Source organism: Martes martes (assembly GCF_963455335.1).
Source record: "Martes martes genome assembly, chromosome: X".
Lineage (NCBI taxonomy): Eukaryota > Metazoa > Chordata > Mammalia > Carnivora > Mustelidae > Martes > Martes martes.
In genome coordinates, this window is record NC_137897.1 from 71,802,528 (window position 1) to 71,817,827 (window position 15,300).

The 15,300-nt window shown below is 38.9% G+C and overlaps 1 long non-coding RNA gene across 1 annotated transcript in view; it reads right to left on the reverse strand.

The window, feature by feature from the left end:
* LOC308336879 overlaps window positions 1-15,254 on the reverse strand; it is a 104,962-nt gene extending 89,708 nt beyond the window's left edge. Inside the window, exons 1-2 of the long non-coding RNA XR_013966273.1 lie at window positions 14,887-15,254; window positions 14,004-14,076 (exon numbers count right to left, since the gene is read on the reverse strand). This is a non-coding gene — a long non-coding RNA (uncharacterized lncRNA). The remainder of the gene's footprint in view (window positions 1-14,003; window positions 14,077-14,886) is intronic.
* Window positions 15,255-15,300: the final 46 nt, after the last annotated feature.

Genomic DNA, 15,300 nt, shown 5'->3' on the forward strand with positions numbered 1-15,300 from the left:
TATCTAGAATCTATTCATTTTGCATAACTGAAATTTTATACCTTTTGATTAGCAACTCCCCTCTCCCCCTTCCCCCAGCAAACCATTCTATTCTTTGCTTCTATGAATTTGATTCTTTCAGATGCAAACATTATAAAATCATGAACTTTCAATATGTGCAGCTTATTGTATGTCAATCATACCTCAATAAAGAGTTTAGGGAATTACTCAGAACTTTGAGGAATAACAATTGTAGTTAACATCTGTTGAGTACTTATTATTTATTTCTTTTAAGATTTTATTTTTATTAGAGAGAGAAAGCATGCAAGGAGGATGAGGGGCAGTAGGAGAGGAAGAGAGAATCTTAAGCCGACTCCCTGCCTAGTGTGGAGCCTAAAGGCGGTCTCAATCTCATGACCCTGAGCTCATGACCTGAGCTAAAACCAAGAGTCAGACATTTAACTGACTGAGCTACCCAGGCACCCCTACTGAGTACTTATTATGTGCCAGGAACTGTGTAAGTATTTTACATGTATTAATCTCATTCTCAATGCAACCTGTAATGGAGGCATTATTCTTAATCTCATTTTATTTATGAGGAAACTAAGGCATAACAAATTTAAGATACTTGGCCAAGGTCCCGAAGTCTTGTAAAAGGTAGAGCAAACCATAATGTATGCTTCCTTTCATAATAATATCTTCAATGTATTCATTGCTTTATGTAGTAGACCCTGAGTTTGTGAGTTTGACATCTGACATGGACTATATCATTTAGTCCTCATCAGCACTATGAAGTAGGTACTATTTTACAGATGAGGAAACATGCACAGTGGAACTAAGCAACATGCCCCAAATTACATAGCAAGTAGTGGAGGACACAGATTTGAACCAAGGATCTTTATCTACAAGGTGAGTCCCAATGGAAAATAGGCTGAGAACTACTTCTTTGTTTAGAATTTGGGCCTGTGGTGCATGCAGATGGATCTGATACTTGCCTTAGGCAGGTCACCATTTGCCCGATCCTGAAGACAGGCATTTTTTGCATGGATCTCTCACTGCCTTGATTTATCCACCCAACTAGATAGTCAGATACCTTCTACTGCTTGTATTACAGTGGAGACTGCTAAGACTTCTACCTGATTGACCATCTCTTTGCCCCTCCCCAATACTTTACAGATAAGTTGGTTCTCCCAGGTCCTTGACCCCAAATATTTGGGTCTCCACCATTCCTAGTTTCCTCTCCTTAAAGACTTTGTGTTACTGACAACCATAAAGGCCCCTAACAGAGTGTATATAAAATATGACAAAGGCCAGTTCACAAACCATCTTGTTTGGATTTAAATATATCCACTTCCTCATAGACCCATTGATTTATGTTGGCATTAGAAATTCTATGCACAGTTGAGAGCTGTGAATGTGGAATAAAGCAGTTTTGTAAACCATACTCCCTGATGAAATATCAAGGGCCTGGATTACATTAATTATCTTGGTTCTTTCAAGCACCCACTCAGATAATTTTGGAACATAAATATATCCCCTCCCCTTGACCCCATTCCCAACCTTGGAGATACTTTTCTCTCTGGTAGCATAGTACTGAGTGATAGGGCATCAGAGTTTCCTTAAACCATTAGAAGCAACCAATTCACCTTTTTTGTTCATTTACCACTGTTGTGTTTTGTTCCACTCTTGATAGCTTCTGCTGGTTTGGATTTGATGCATCTCATATACCATTTACCCCTGACTCTGTTCTTGCCCTTCAGTCAACATCTGGTTTACCATTCCATTCCATTTCTTGCTACATTTAAAACATGTAGTTTAGCACTTTTAAAATATCTGAATGGACGAGTTGTTCTTGAGAAGGCAGTTGGAGTGATACAATTCAATGTACTCCTCCTTCAGTATTCCTCTCCTTCATTCAATGCCATTTCCCTTGCGGGTACCTTGTTTTTCTCTTTCCTCTGTCTTATAACCCTCCTGCTCACGATTTATTTTATTCTACCTCAGTGGTTCTCAAACTTTTGCATGCATCAAAATCACTTAGAGGGCTTGTTAAAACACAGATTGCTGGATTGCAAACCCAGAGTTTCTGATCTAGTAGGTGTGAATTGCTACTTGGGAATTTTTAGTACTAAGAAGTTTCCAGGTGATGCTGATATTATTGGTCTGGGGACAATACTTTAAGAACCACTGTTCTAGCTCAACACTGTTTATATTAACCACCTATCTATCTCCCGACTTGTCCTCTAAGCCCTTTTTTGTGAATGGCGTTAATGTGCAAAGCTGGCAGGTGTGGTTATGGATCCTGATTTGCTGTAATTATCCAGGGCCAAGTCTTTAAATTAGAGTCAATGATTTTGGGTTACGCTAAAGGTAGAAATGCACTGTGCTCTTTAGAGGTAAGAACTCAGAATCAAGATGCAGGATTTAGAGCTACCTGAAACAGAGCTCTTGAAACATATTTCCAAAGGGTAGTTCACTGTCCAAATTAAGCTAGTTCAGCATTCTAGAAGTAACAGTGAGGAAGAATAAATTTAGAGAGTGAATGTAATTTACTCCTGAATAACCAAAATAAATGTGAGAAACATTCATATTCATACTCATTTTCTGTGTGTGTCATTATTAATATGGACATGTTTGTATATGTATATATTAACATGATAAATAAAAGATTTATCTATGTGTTATCTAGTTGGGTGGTTTATGTATGCTTTTTAGTATATAAGGGCATACCTAAGCAATCTTTAACTTACTGTAATTTTCAGGTCAAAAACCTCTCGCATTTAGGGTAGGCTTCTAGCACACAAATAAAATTATGAAAGTCAGTCTACTTTCTGATACATTCTGAGTACTGCTCCCCATAGTTCTTAGTTTCAACTGGCACCTTGTACTTAGTCTCAGACCTTATATAGACCCTCTGCTCTGTATCTGGTCACAGGTCAATATCAGCAGAGACATGGAACAGGGACTGAAGGGTTACTACATCTGGCAGGATGGGAAGGATAATGAACTAAGAAAGGAGAAGAGGAAGAAGAAAGACAAGTAAAAGAGAAAGAAGCTGGCAGAGACACATGTACATGTCAAGAGCAAGTACACTCTATGAAAAAACCAGACTGTTTTTCTTGTTTGGCTGGTGAACTGTTTCTGAAAGCAATCTCAGAAGTGGAGTTCTGACCAATGTCAGTTTTATTTTAATGTATCTATAGTCTTTCAAATGTGTGTTTCCAAAAAGAAATCTGCTCATTGGTTTCCTGATTTGTCTTTAATGTCACCAAAGACCTCATCCTTTCTGATATTTCTGCTGGCTACCATGTCGTCAAAATTAATGTATGGTCTCTGTGTTACTGCACTTTCCTGGATCCTATCCTACCTGTCTGATATTTTTCTTAGCATCCAGCCATCCTGCATAAAAAATACTTCTTTCAGATTTCCAATCTGCATTCTAGTATGATGGCATCATCACCATCCCTGTCACACTGAAATGAAATCTCAGAACCTACTATTAGTAATAAACTGCTAAGCTATATCCTTGGATGACTACTTTCCCCTTGTCCACACTTAAAATGAGCTTTCAATAAACTTCTTTCTTTGGTTTTCATAACCCTCCCCACTCTCTTCCTTGGTGATCCCACCTACTATATCTTCAACTAATATTGCTATGTAAATGACTAAATCATCCATTGCCAAACTTTTTCAGAAACACAAGACCTAATCTTTAATGATGTCTTCATCTGCATATTTGGCAGGCACCTAAAATGTGGCATCTTTTTTTTTTAAAGATTTTATTTATTTATTTCACAGACAGAGGTCACAAGTAGGCAGAGAGGCAGCCGGGGCGGGGGGGGGGGTGCGGTAAGCAGGCTCCCCACTGAGCAGAGAGCTGGATGCGGCTCCATCCCAGGACCCTGAGATCATGACCTGAGCCGAAGGCAGAGGCCCAACCCACTGAGCCACGCAGATGCCCCTAAAATGTGGCATCTTTCATACATAACTCAGCATCATATTTTTCAAAATATATTTCTCCTCTTTGATTCCTAATCTGCATTGCAAAATTATCACTCTCCTTGTAACTCAGGTTTGAAACCTCAGAATTATCTTCTACTTTTCCCATTCCCTTATTTCCTATACCAGGTCATTAGATCTTACAAATATAATCTGTGAAGTCTGTTCCCATCTTTTCATTCCTTCTTCTACTGTTCTAAATGATAGTCTTATTATTGCATGTCTATCACTGAAATATTTTATTTATTGCCTTAGGTATCATGAAAAAGCCCAACTCAATTAAGCATTTCCTATCCACCAACCAACAAGTTAAGTTATGGATGCCTCCAGGTTGTTTACCATTGATTTTCATTCCTCCTGTAAGACATCCAGTTATGATCCTGACTGTAACTTGAAAACTCCTGGATCTATAAGCCAAATCTAACAGGGACTTTAAACCTTTGCACTATGTTTATTTTGGTTTTTCTTAGCAGACTTTTGCCTTGGCTCATCTTTCTAACTTTTCCTTTTCTGGACTATTTTGGATATCTGCACTAGGTCAGGTTTCTGTAACTGGCAGTCAGGTGGAGCCAAAGTACTCATTCTCCAATAAGAGAATGGCTTTTGAAAGTGCTGTCCTAATTTATCTCCTTGTCTCCAGTTTCTTATCTTATAAACCGTTCTACACACCAATGCCAGAGAACTGTTTCTAAAATACAGGTCTAATCATGTGTTTTTCCTTTTCATATATTTCTGGCAACTCTCCACAGTTACAGAATAAATTCAGAATGGCATTCAAGGTCTTCCTAATTTGGCCCCTCTTTCTCAGTTTTATCACCCACTATACAATCATAAAACCTACCTTCTAGCTCCATTAGATGACTAAATAATTTCCAGGAGCAGCCCACATTTTCCTTTCTCTAAGCTTTTGCTCATGTTGTTCCCTCTCCCTCAAAAGCCCTTTCCTCTAATTTCTAGCTTTTGGGGTCCTACTTATATTTAAAGATACAGCTTTTCCATAAAACCTTCCCCATTCTGGGGGCATCTGGGTAGCTCAGTTGGTTAAGCATCTGCCTTACACTCAGATCATGATCTCAGGGTCCTAGGATGGAGCCCCACATCAGGCTTCCTGCTCAGCAGGGAGTCTGCTTCTCCTTCCTCCTTTGCCTCCTTCCTTCTGCTCATTATCTCTGTCTCTCTTTCTCAAATAAATAAAACCTTTATTTAAAAAACCTTGTAAAAAAAAAAAAGCTTCCCCATTCTCTTCTTCCAATACATTTCTGTAATATTCTTTTGCAGTCAGATGAGCTGTTGTCAGTTGCCTTGACAATATCCTAAGCCAAATGAGATCATGAATGGTGCTATCATTCACCTATTCTTAGCACCATGCCCTGGACATATTTACTACTCAATATTTGTTAATATAATTAAAATGATATGTATAAGTTCTACCATGCTAGCTAAAATATAATCATATTACTTTATGTCCTATATCATGTTTAATCATCAAAAATAATGTAAAAAGGAAAAGTAATCTGATGACAGTTATATATTATTGTAGGATCACATATAGAGATTAACCTGCAATGGAAAAGTTTTATTCTGTAGATCTGGGATCAAACTCAGTCCTGCATATTTTAATTTAGGCACTATTGAAGCCAAGGCTTTGAGGTATTCTGATGGTGTAAAATAACAACATGATGAAAGATTAAAGGATGAAAATTCTGATGCAAAGCAGGGTTGGTTCATAGGATTTAGAGGTGGGTCTGTCCTTATATAATATCAGGGTGTCAGGTGAAGCTGCTAGTACTGATGAGAATGGTAGCTCACATTAGTCCTTGTTTTGGAAGCAGCAGAAAGCCAGTGTTACAGGGCTATTTGTTAAAAAAAAAAAAAAACAATAAAAGCAGCAGCAAAACAGATATCCTTACATCTAGTACTCAGGGAATCACCCAGTGATTAAAAGTCTTTCCCAAAAATTTTCTTAAAAATTCATGTGCAGGGGCGCCTGGGTGGCTCAGTGGGTTGAGCCTCTGCCTTCAGCTCAGGTCATGTTCCCAGGGTCCTGGAATAAGCCCCGCATTGGGCTCTCTGCTCAGCGGGGAGCCTGTTTCCCCCTCTCTCTCTGCCTGCCTCTCTGCCTACTTGTGATCTCTGTCTGTCAAATAAATAAATAAAATCTTTAAAAAAAATTCATGTGCATATCTTAAAGAAGGCTTTCTGAATGAATCTGATGCCAATGTAGATGCACATTTTAGCTTCTAATATGTTGAATTGGAAGACTTAAAAATAAGTAGGATAGGGGTGTGTGTGTGGCTCAGTCACTTAAGGGTCTGCCTTTGGCTCAGGTCAGGATCCCAGGGTCCTGGGATGGAGCCCCACATCAGGCTCCCTGCTCTGTGGGGATCCTACTTTTTCCTCGCCCTCTGCCCCTCCCCCTGCTTGTGCTCTCTCTTGCTATCTCTGTTACTGTCTCTTTCAAATAAATAAATAAGATCTTTAAAAAAAATAAGTAGGATAAGAACTACGTATTCTCCAATACTGTATGAGGTAATATACAATTTAATGTAATCAGTTTCTGGGTTGTCCTGTTTAATTAGTTTATATAAACTTCTAGAAGTTGTTCTGGCACATAATGTATACTTCATTAAATGTGGTGTTTGTGGTCATTTCCATACATCAAGCCCTGGGTCAGAAAGAAATTCTTCTATTATATCATTGTATAGGAAAATCAAACCCTGATTTCCTGCTTTTGCCAGGAGAAGGACAAGATTGGTATTCACATGAGAATATCAACTCTTTGCAACTGTAGGAAGGTATATCTTGTCACTGTGTGTATAGCAGGGTAGGTGGCTTGAACAACTGATTTGTATTTATGTCTGAGGAACAAACAGGTAATAATGAACAAATAAAAACTGATGTGGAATGGATGAACCTTGAAAATATTCTCAGTGAAAGATTCCAGTTAATAAAACACCATACATTGGGGTGCCTGGGTGGCTCAGTCATTAAGCGTCTGCCTTCCGCTCGGGTCATGATCCCAGGGTCCTGGGATCAAGCCCCGCATCGGGCTCCCTGCTCAGTGGGAAGCCTGCTTCTCCCTCTCCCATTCCCTCTGCTTCTGTTCCCTCTCTCATTGTGTCTCTCTCTGTCAAATAAATAAATAAAAATCTTAAAAAAAATAAAACACTATACATTGTAAGATTCTATTTATGTGAATGCCTAGAATAGAGAAATCTAGAGAGACATAAAGTGGATTAGTGGTTGCCTTGTGTTAGGAGGGGTGTTGTTTGGGAGGACTGAGGAGGGGTTATGGTTAAAGACAAGATTCTTTCTGGTGTGATGAAAATGTTTTAAAATTGATTGCAGTGATGGCTATGCAACTCTGAATATATTAACTGCTGAACTGTACTCTTTAAAAGGGCAAAATGTATGATTTGTGAATTATGTATCAATAAAACTGAAGATTTATGTGGGAGAATATATAAAACAAAATAAACCTTTTTTTTTTTTTAGAGATAGTGCATGCACATGTGTAGGGTGGTGGGGGAGATGCAGAGGGGGATGGGCAGTGGGGGGAGGGAAAGAGAGAGAGAAGAACTGCTTGATCTCACAACCCTGAGATCATGACCTGAGCCAAAATCAACAGTGGGACACTTAACCGACTGAGCCATCCAGTTGCCCCCAAATAACCTATTTGTAAGACTTGTCTAACTACTGATGCCTAGATATGAAAACAAGCTATTATGTACAGATGTCAAATATGTTTTCTTTAATTTTCATAATTAATTATATTTTGAAAAGGTCAGAAAATAAACCACAAAGTAAGAGAGACAATAGATTTTAGTTGCATAATTTTAGTGTCACTTTTAAACTACATTTATCTCCAAGAGACTGTTTCTACATACTATTTTTTTTTCTAAAAAAACCCCTCAACTTCTTAAATAGCATCCCTATTAACACCAATGTGTGTTTCTCTGATCCACATAGTTTAGCAAGCAAATTGGAAGTTTTTCCCTCACCGTTTATTACTATAACTATGTCTTACTAACTTATAGACAGGACAATTACCATTTATGACCTGTTAGGCTACTCTTGAAAATTGCTTTGGGGTTTTGGGACTTTGGTTGACAGGGAGGTCTGTTCTTTGTTAGAAGCATATTCTCCATATAAAGTTCAAAGTGTTGGTTTTTAGAATACTATATAATAAACCATAGGTGGCATGAATCTGGGAATTCTCAGTTTCTATTAGTCTCAGCACTTTCTTTGGTTTTTTTTTTTAAGATTTTATTTATTTATTTGTCAGAGAGAGAGCAAGAAAGCACAAGCAGGGAGAGTGGCAGGTAGAGGGAGAAGCAGGCTTCCCCCTAAGGAAGGAACCTGATATGGGAAAGGATCCCAGGACCTTGGGATCATGACCTGAGCTGAAGGGAGACACTTGACTGAGCCACTCAGACATCCCACAGCACCTTCCCCAAAAGAAGAAATTGGCACCATAGTCTTGGACTAATTTTTGTGGGGCTATGTTTTAGCTGCCTGGCTTCCAGCCCTAATCCCTGTAATCATTACAACCACATTAACCCTTACTTAGGTAAGTGACCACTTTTGGTCATTGTTTTTTCCAGGCCTTTTCTTGTCTACTTTTCCTGCACTGGGACCTATCTTAAGAGTTCCTAGTCAGAGAGGATTCAAGGAGGAGTATTTCAATAGTTTGTGGCTTAGCATCAAGTGGACCTATTGCTTCTAGTCCTACTGTGATCTCACAGAGCAGTGAAACAAACTGGGTGTCTTTGTTGCCATCTTTTATTCACCTCTGTCTACCTCTCTTTGTAGATTTCATCTGTTATGCCAATTTCTTTAGGCCTGATGCCCTGCCTTATTTAGCAGTGTCTTGCCATACCTCTTAAGAGATTACTAATTTGTTTCTTAATCCCAATCTCCATCAGTGGATTCCTGCTTATCTGCTTATTGCTTGCTACCAGACTGGATTCTATTCTCTGTCTGCCTACCTCCCAGGACATCCAATGCTAGACTTCTAGAGTCAAGCTGTCTGCCTGCTTACTGCCTACTGTTACGCAACTCTTCTTTTGCTTTACCAGCCTGCCCAGTCTTTTCCTGTTGGTGACTACAGGAAGCTTCTTAGCTTTCCTGTCCTGCTGTAATTAGTCTCTTTAGTTTTTGGGTACCAGGCTCTTTGGCATGGCTCTCTCTGCAAATGCCAAATACCTTGAGATACTATCTTCCAGTTTGCTACTAGGTTTTTATTTCCTTGGGCCAACATTTTAGTAATTCTTGTCTACTCTTTCTTTTCCTTTGTTTCCTGTATGTAATCTGTGAAGAGGAACAGTTTGTTCCTTTATTTTTTTAAAGTTTTTATTTAAATTCCTGTTAGTTAACACAATGTAATATTAGTTTCAGGTATACAATACAGTGATTCAACAGTTCCACACAACACCTCGTGCTCATCACAACAACCACACTCCTTAATTTGCATCACCTATTTAACCCATCCCTCCACCCACTTCCCTTCTGGTAACAGTTTGTTCTTTCTAGTTAATCATCTACCTTTCCAGTTCATCTCTGTTCTGTTTCTTGATTTGCCTCTCTTTTTTCCCCTGTTGCTCCTTTCTTTTGTTTCTTAGATTCCACATATGAGCAAAATCATATGGTATTTGTTTTCTCTGACTGATTTATTTCATCAAAATAAAAAGCTTCTGCACAGTGCAGTAAAAAATCAACAAAACTATAGGGCAACATACGGAATGGGAGAAGATATTTGCAAATGACATATCTGATAAAGGGTTAGTATCCAAAATATAGAAAGAACTTAGCAAACTCAACATCTATTGTGAATTCAAGCCCCACGTGTGGCATGGAGTTTACTTAAAATAAAAGCAAACAAACAAAAAAACAACCCAATACCCCCAAAATGAATAATCCAGTTAAAAATGTGCAGAAGGCATGAACAGACATTTATCCAAAGACATACAGATGGCCAACAGACACATGAAAAGATGCTCAGCATCACTGATCATCAGGGTAATACGAATCAAAACTACAGTGAGATATCACCTTGCACCTGTCAGAATGGCTAAAATCAACACAAGAAACAACAGGTATTGGCAAGGATGCAAAGAAAGGGGAACCATCTTAAACTGTTGGTAGGAATGCAAACTGGTGCAGCCACTCTGGAAAACAGTATGGAGATTCCTCAAAAAGTCAAAAATAGAACTACGCAGTGATCCAGCAACTGTACTACTAGATAATTATCCAAGAACACTAATTCAAAGGGATACATGCACTCCAGTGTTTATGGCAGCATTATTAACAATAGCCAAATTATGGGAAGAGCCCATTTGTTCACTGATTGAAAAATGGATAAAGTTGTGGTACACACACACACACACACACACACACACACACAATGGAAAATTACTCAGCCATAAAAAAGAATGAAATCTTGCCATTTGCTATGACATGGATGGAACTAGAGTGCATTATGTTAACTGAAATAAGTCAGTCAGAGAAAGTCATCATACCGTAAGGATTTCACTCACATGTGGAATTTAAGAAACAAAACAGATGAACATAGGGGAAGGGAGGAAAAAATAAAATAAAATTAAAAACAGAGAGGGAGGCAAACCATAAGAGACTCTTAACTATAGACAACAAACTGAAGGTAGCTGGAGGGGTGGCGGGTAGAGGGATGTGATAGATGGGTGATGGGCATTAAGGAGGGCATTTGTTCAGATAAGCACTAGGTGTTATATGTAAGTGATGAATCACTAAACTTTATTCCTGAAACCAATACTGTACTATATGTTAACTAAATTGAATTTAAATTAAAAAAAAAGAAAAAAAATTTATTCTGCATGCCACTGCCAGACCAGCTCCTTACTTCTTTATTTTATAACATTCCTGCTAAAGAACTTTACCTGTTACTACCACTGTGTCTTACATTCAAATCTGTTTACATTCTGGGAAAATGCTAGGGGGATAACCATGTTTCCTACTATTATTCAACATCTATGTTCTCAGCATTCTCCTCAAGCCCCAGTAGCCACTCAACATCATTGGTCAGTATTGTTTCCAGATCATTCTACATGTTGTCTTTTCCTTACTTCCTTAGTTTTGCCTTTTCATGTCTGATTTCTGCTTCATACCTTAGCAGCTCAAGTTCTACCTTCTCCTTGAGAACTTCTTCATCTATTCTAGGTCCAACCAAGCTCACACCTTTACCACGTTATATTGAATTTAGAGTCAGTATCTCCAATTTAGGCAGCTAATCTTCTCTCACTGTTTCACAAATTAGTTGTTTGTTTTCTCAAGTAGATTTTATAGCTATTGATGCAAAGATTTTCTATTTTACAGTCTGTTTCATTACATTTGTGTACCACGAATAAGCATATTAGCAATTGATAAATAGAAGAATTATGTCAAAATAAGGTGGAAGTCCAGTTGGTTCACATGTGAATTTTCTTAGCTCTTGAAGTTCTGAGATGATGAGGAGGAAGCTTTCTCACAATTAAGCATAAATTCTAGCAATGTATGAAGACTTTAAGGAAGAAAGAATAATCTTGCACCTGACTCTGCCCCTTCAGTATAACTGGTTTAGTGGTTTCAACCACCTCTTAAGTTCCTTACATTAAACTATTTGGTGAAGCTGTGACTAATGAGAACAAAGCTGTGAAGACATTTCACCACAGGTTTTAAAAAGTTGGGTACTCTTAAATTAGATTTTTAAAAAAGATTTATTAATTTTTTGGGGAGATAGAGAGAGCACAGATGGGGGGGCGGGGGTGGGAGGTGGGTAGAGAATCTCCAGCAGACTCCCTGCTGAGCCCAACAAATGGCTGGATCTCAGGACCCTGAGATTTAGACCTGAGCTGAAACCAAGAGCCAGAGGCTTAACTGACTGCCAACCAGGCATTCCCAATTATATTTTTAATTTTGATGAAGATAATAATCTATTCAAAGTGAATGCCCTTGAGGAGCCACAACAGGAAGGAAGAAGCATGAAGGCTACCAAGCATTGAGGGTTGTGATGTTGGAGCAAATGCCAGTGTAGATTTAATCTTGTTAGAATGGTTATTATTTTCATTACTGCTCTGATTATAAAGTTGCATTGAATTTAAATATCTTCCTTAACCATGTTTCCCTAGAATCCATTTTTCCTCAGTGTGCAATTCTACAGAACAGGAGATTCTTCAGGAAGACATATATAACATTATAGGAGAATGGTATTTTTTTTTTTTTGCATAACATCTGTTTTGGTGTTGGCACATAGTATATGCTTAATAAATACTTGTTTACTCTTAGGCAAACTTTATATCACAAATGTTTTTCCATGACCCTAAAGGGGGTTATTTCTCATTTTTGTCTAATCCATGTTTCCTTTCATTTCTTTATTAATGACCCAGATTGTTTAAAAGAGAACGTTCAGCAGAAGGGAGACACAGAAAGCAAGAGGGATACTATGAGGCTCATCAGAAACCTCTGGGGGTAACAAAGAATTCTAAGGTCAGTTTGAAGAAATATAGATCTTAGCCGCCTTTTATCTTTCTTTTCTCCTAGGGCTCAGTTTTTAAAGTTAACTGGATGCTAAACTCATGAGAAGCCCAGAGGAAGAGACCACAGGTCAGTATGTCTAACATAAACTTTTGATATCCCAACTGATGTTAGAGCCTCCTTCTTTGTTCAGCATGAGAGGAAAGAGGTCTCTCCCTCCACCAAGTTATCTGTGTGTCCCAGGAAGGTAAAAACAAAGGAATGCAGGAGCAGTGAGATCAGTCCTAGAACTGTATACTTGTTTCATAAGGCGCCTGTTTCATAATCAGTGGGCAAATCCTTGTAGGATAGTAGTGGTTTCTTATACATGTTAACTTCCAAGAGAGACCAATGACCCTGATTTAGGAAGGAAAGGTGTTTGTTTAATTACTGTTTACATTAACTGAAGAAAAATGCTTAAAAACAAACTTTGAGAATTAAGATGGGGCGGGGCTGAGATAATCACAGTAAAGTCGGATGTAAGCCATATCAGGAAGAGACTTTTTCACTTTTTGCAGTAAGATTATGCATCTTTTACACATACCTCTAATGGGATTTCAAATGTAGCTTCACTTGCCTGAGGACAGTGAAACCCAACCTTATTCAAAATAATGTCAATCATTTTCAAGTTTATTTACACACTCTAAGCAGAGGTCATTTGTATTACAACGTCTTCTCCCTTTTAAGTCCACACCAGTGAGACCTACAAGTCCTTCATGATCTGGGAACTGCTTATCTGTTCTACTTTTTCTCTTGGCAACAGAAGCCTTCTCCCCCAGATGCCCCCAATTTCTTAACCATAGTGTCTTTGCACATGCTATTGTTATTTCCTTTGCCTGAAATGCTCTTCACCCTCTTTCTTTGCCTTGTAATTGCTCAACACAGTTTTGTTTAATATGCTTTCCAATAGCCTGAAAGCCCTTAGAGCAAGACATATCTGTCCTGCTCACTATTGTATCCGCAATGCCTAGCACAGTACCTAATAGTAGGCTGTCAACAAATACTAACTTTAATTATACCCTTAAGACTTAGCTCAAGCATCATTCTCTTTGGGAAGGTGTCCTGGAACCTTGACCGCTCTGATGTGCTCTATGAGCTCCCTGTGCCTATCTGTTCTGAATCTGAAATGCAGTTCAGTCTGTCTCTCCCAGTGGAGGTACTAAAGGGCAGAAAGTGTGTCCATTCCGTCTTCAAACCCAGAGCACTCTGCATAGCACCTGGTATACCCTAAGGAGTTTAATAAATACCCATGGAGCATATTATTGAGCCATGTTTGAGCTTGGAGGATTCTCATCCACATCCATATCTCTTAAACAGAAATTGGAAGAAAGTATTAGATAAAGACATGCAGGGCATGTCTTTCTGTAGCATGCATTTTTACTCAGTTTTTCGGAGGGGAAACATTTAAGTAACTTATCACATATGTGTATGCATATAGTGAGTCGAATTCAAAATATACATCAAATTTTAAGATAGAAACTTAGACAAATCAAATTTACCTTAGGGCTCCTTATCCACCCTGTCTGGAAGGATGTATTTCTTCTTCTGTGCTGTTTTTGGGTAGTTTATTACCTGCGTGATTAAAAAGAAAGTTAATAATAATGACAAAGACAGGATTTAAACTGTTTTTAGATATATTATGTTCTTTTCACTCTACTGTCCCAGTTAATTGCTTCCTCACATCTATAGCATGGACAAATTTATTGTAATGCTCTCTCAACAAATATGCTCATAAACCAATTAGATTCAGCATAGTTGAATTTAGGTTGAAGGGGAGGGCAAAAGAAGTCATAGCCTGAAGATAAGTGAATAACAGGCATATGGACATGTTAATAGACTTCATATCTGAGGTTACCTTTCAGGCTTCTCTATCATATGTGCTCTTAGTCTATGGTTGTGGTTCATTCAAATCCTGCTCTACCCCTGCAATGTTCTCAGTGTGTACACTCTTTTTAGGGGGCCCTGTTTAAAAAAAAATATGTTAGAAATGTAGCTTAGGCCTCTTCCTGACAACACAAGCACCAAAGACTAACAATGTTTACAGTACGATGCTACTGCTCCACAAAAACACCCAGCATTTGTCTAGAGATCTGTGTTTTAAACAAAGCTTTTGACACACATGATCTTACTCCTCACAATAACCCTAAACCTAAGCTAGTCCCCCAAACTGAAAATAGCACTCAATCCAACTGCTAGCTCTCTATAGGTACTTTGGTTAAAGAGCCTTAACTGCTCCTGCTCCCCCTGCCCCCCAAATTAAGTAGTGGATGTGTGCTGCTTCTACTACCCAGCAGCATGGAAATAAAGGAACGACCATATTTCTTTGATCACAAAGTAATCATTGCAATATAAAGCACCCCATGTGTCCACTTTGACCCATACCGTCCGTCTAGGCAATTAATCAGCACTTCCAGTGGTAGTTTTCCTATAGGATGCCAGCTGTCCACCCCTTCCTTGGAGTCTAGCAGGACCACACCCCCAGCAAGGCCTCTGTGGGATAGGTGCTCCGGCCTACACCAGCCGAAGCTGATACTCAGGTAGACCTGCCAGTTAAACTCACACTTGAATCCTTCCGGGCCTCAGTTTCCCCATCTCTAAAATGGGTTATACCTCCTTTCTCTTCACTAGTTCCCTTTCATTTCACTCTAGGCCCCTAGGAAGTGAAATCAGTGCTTAACCGCAGCTCAAAGGCCTCTGCTATCCTCTGGCTCCCGTCGCTGCGCTGGGCATGCTCAGTAGCTGGGGCCCGCTCAGCACTTGGAGTAGGAAGCAGCTTTCTGCGCCAGGGCGGCTGAC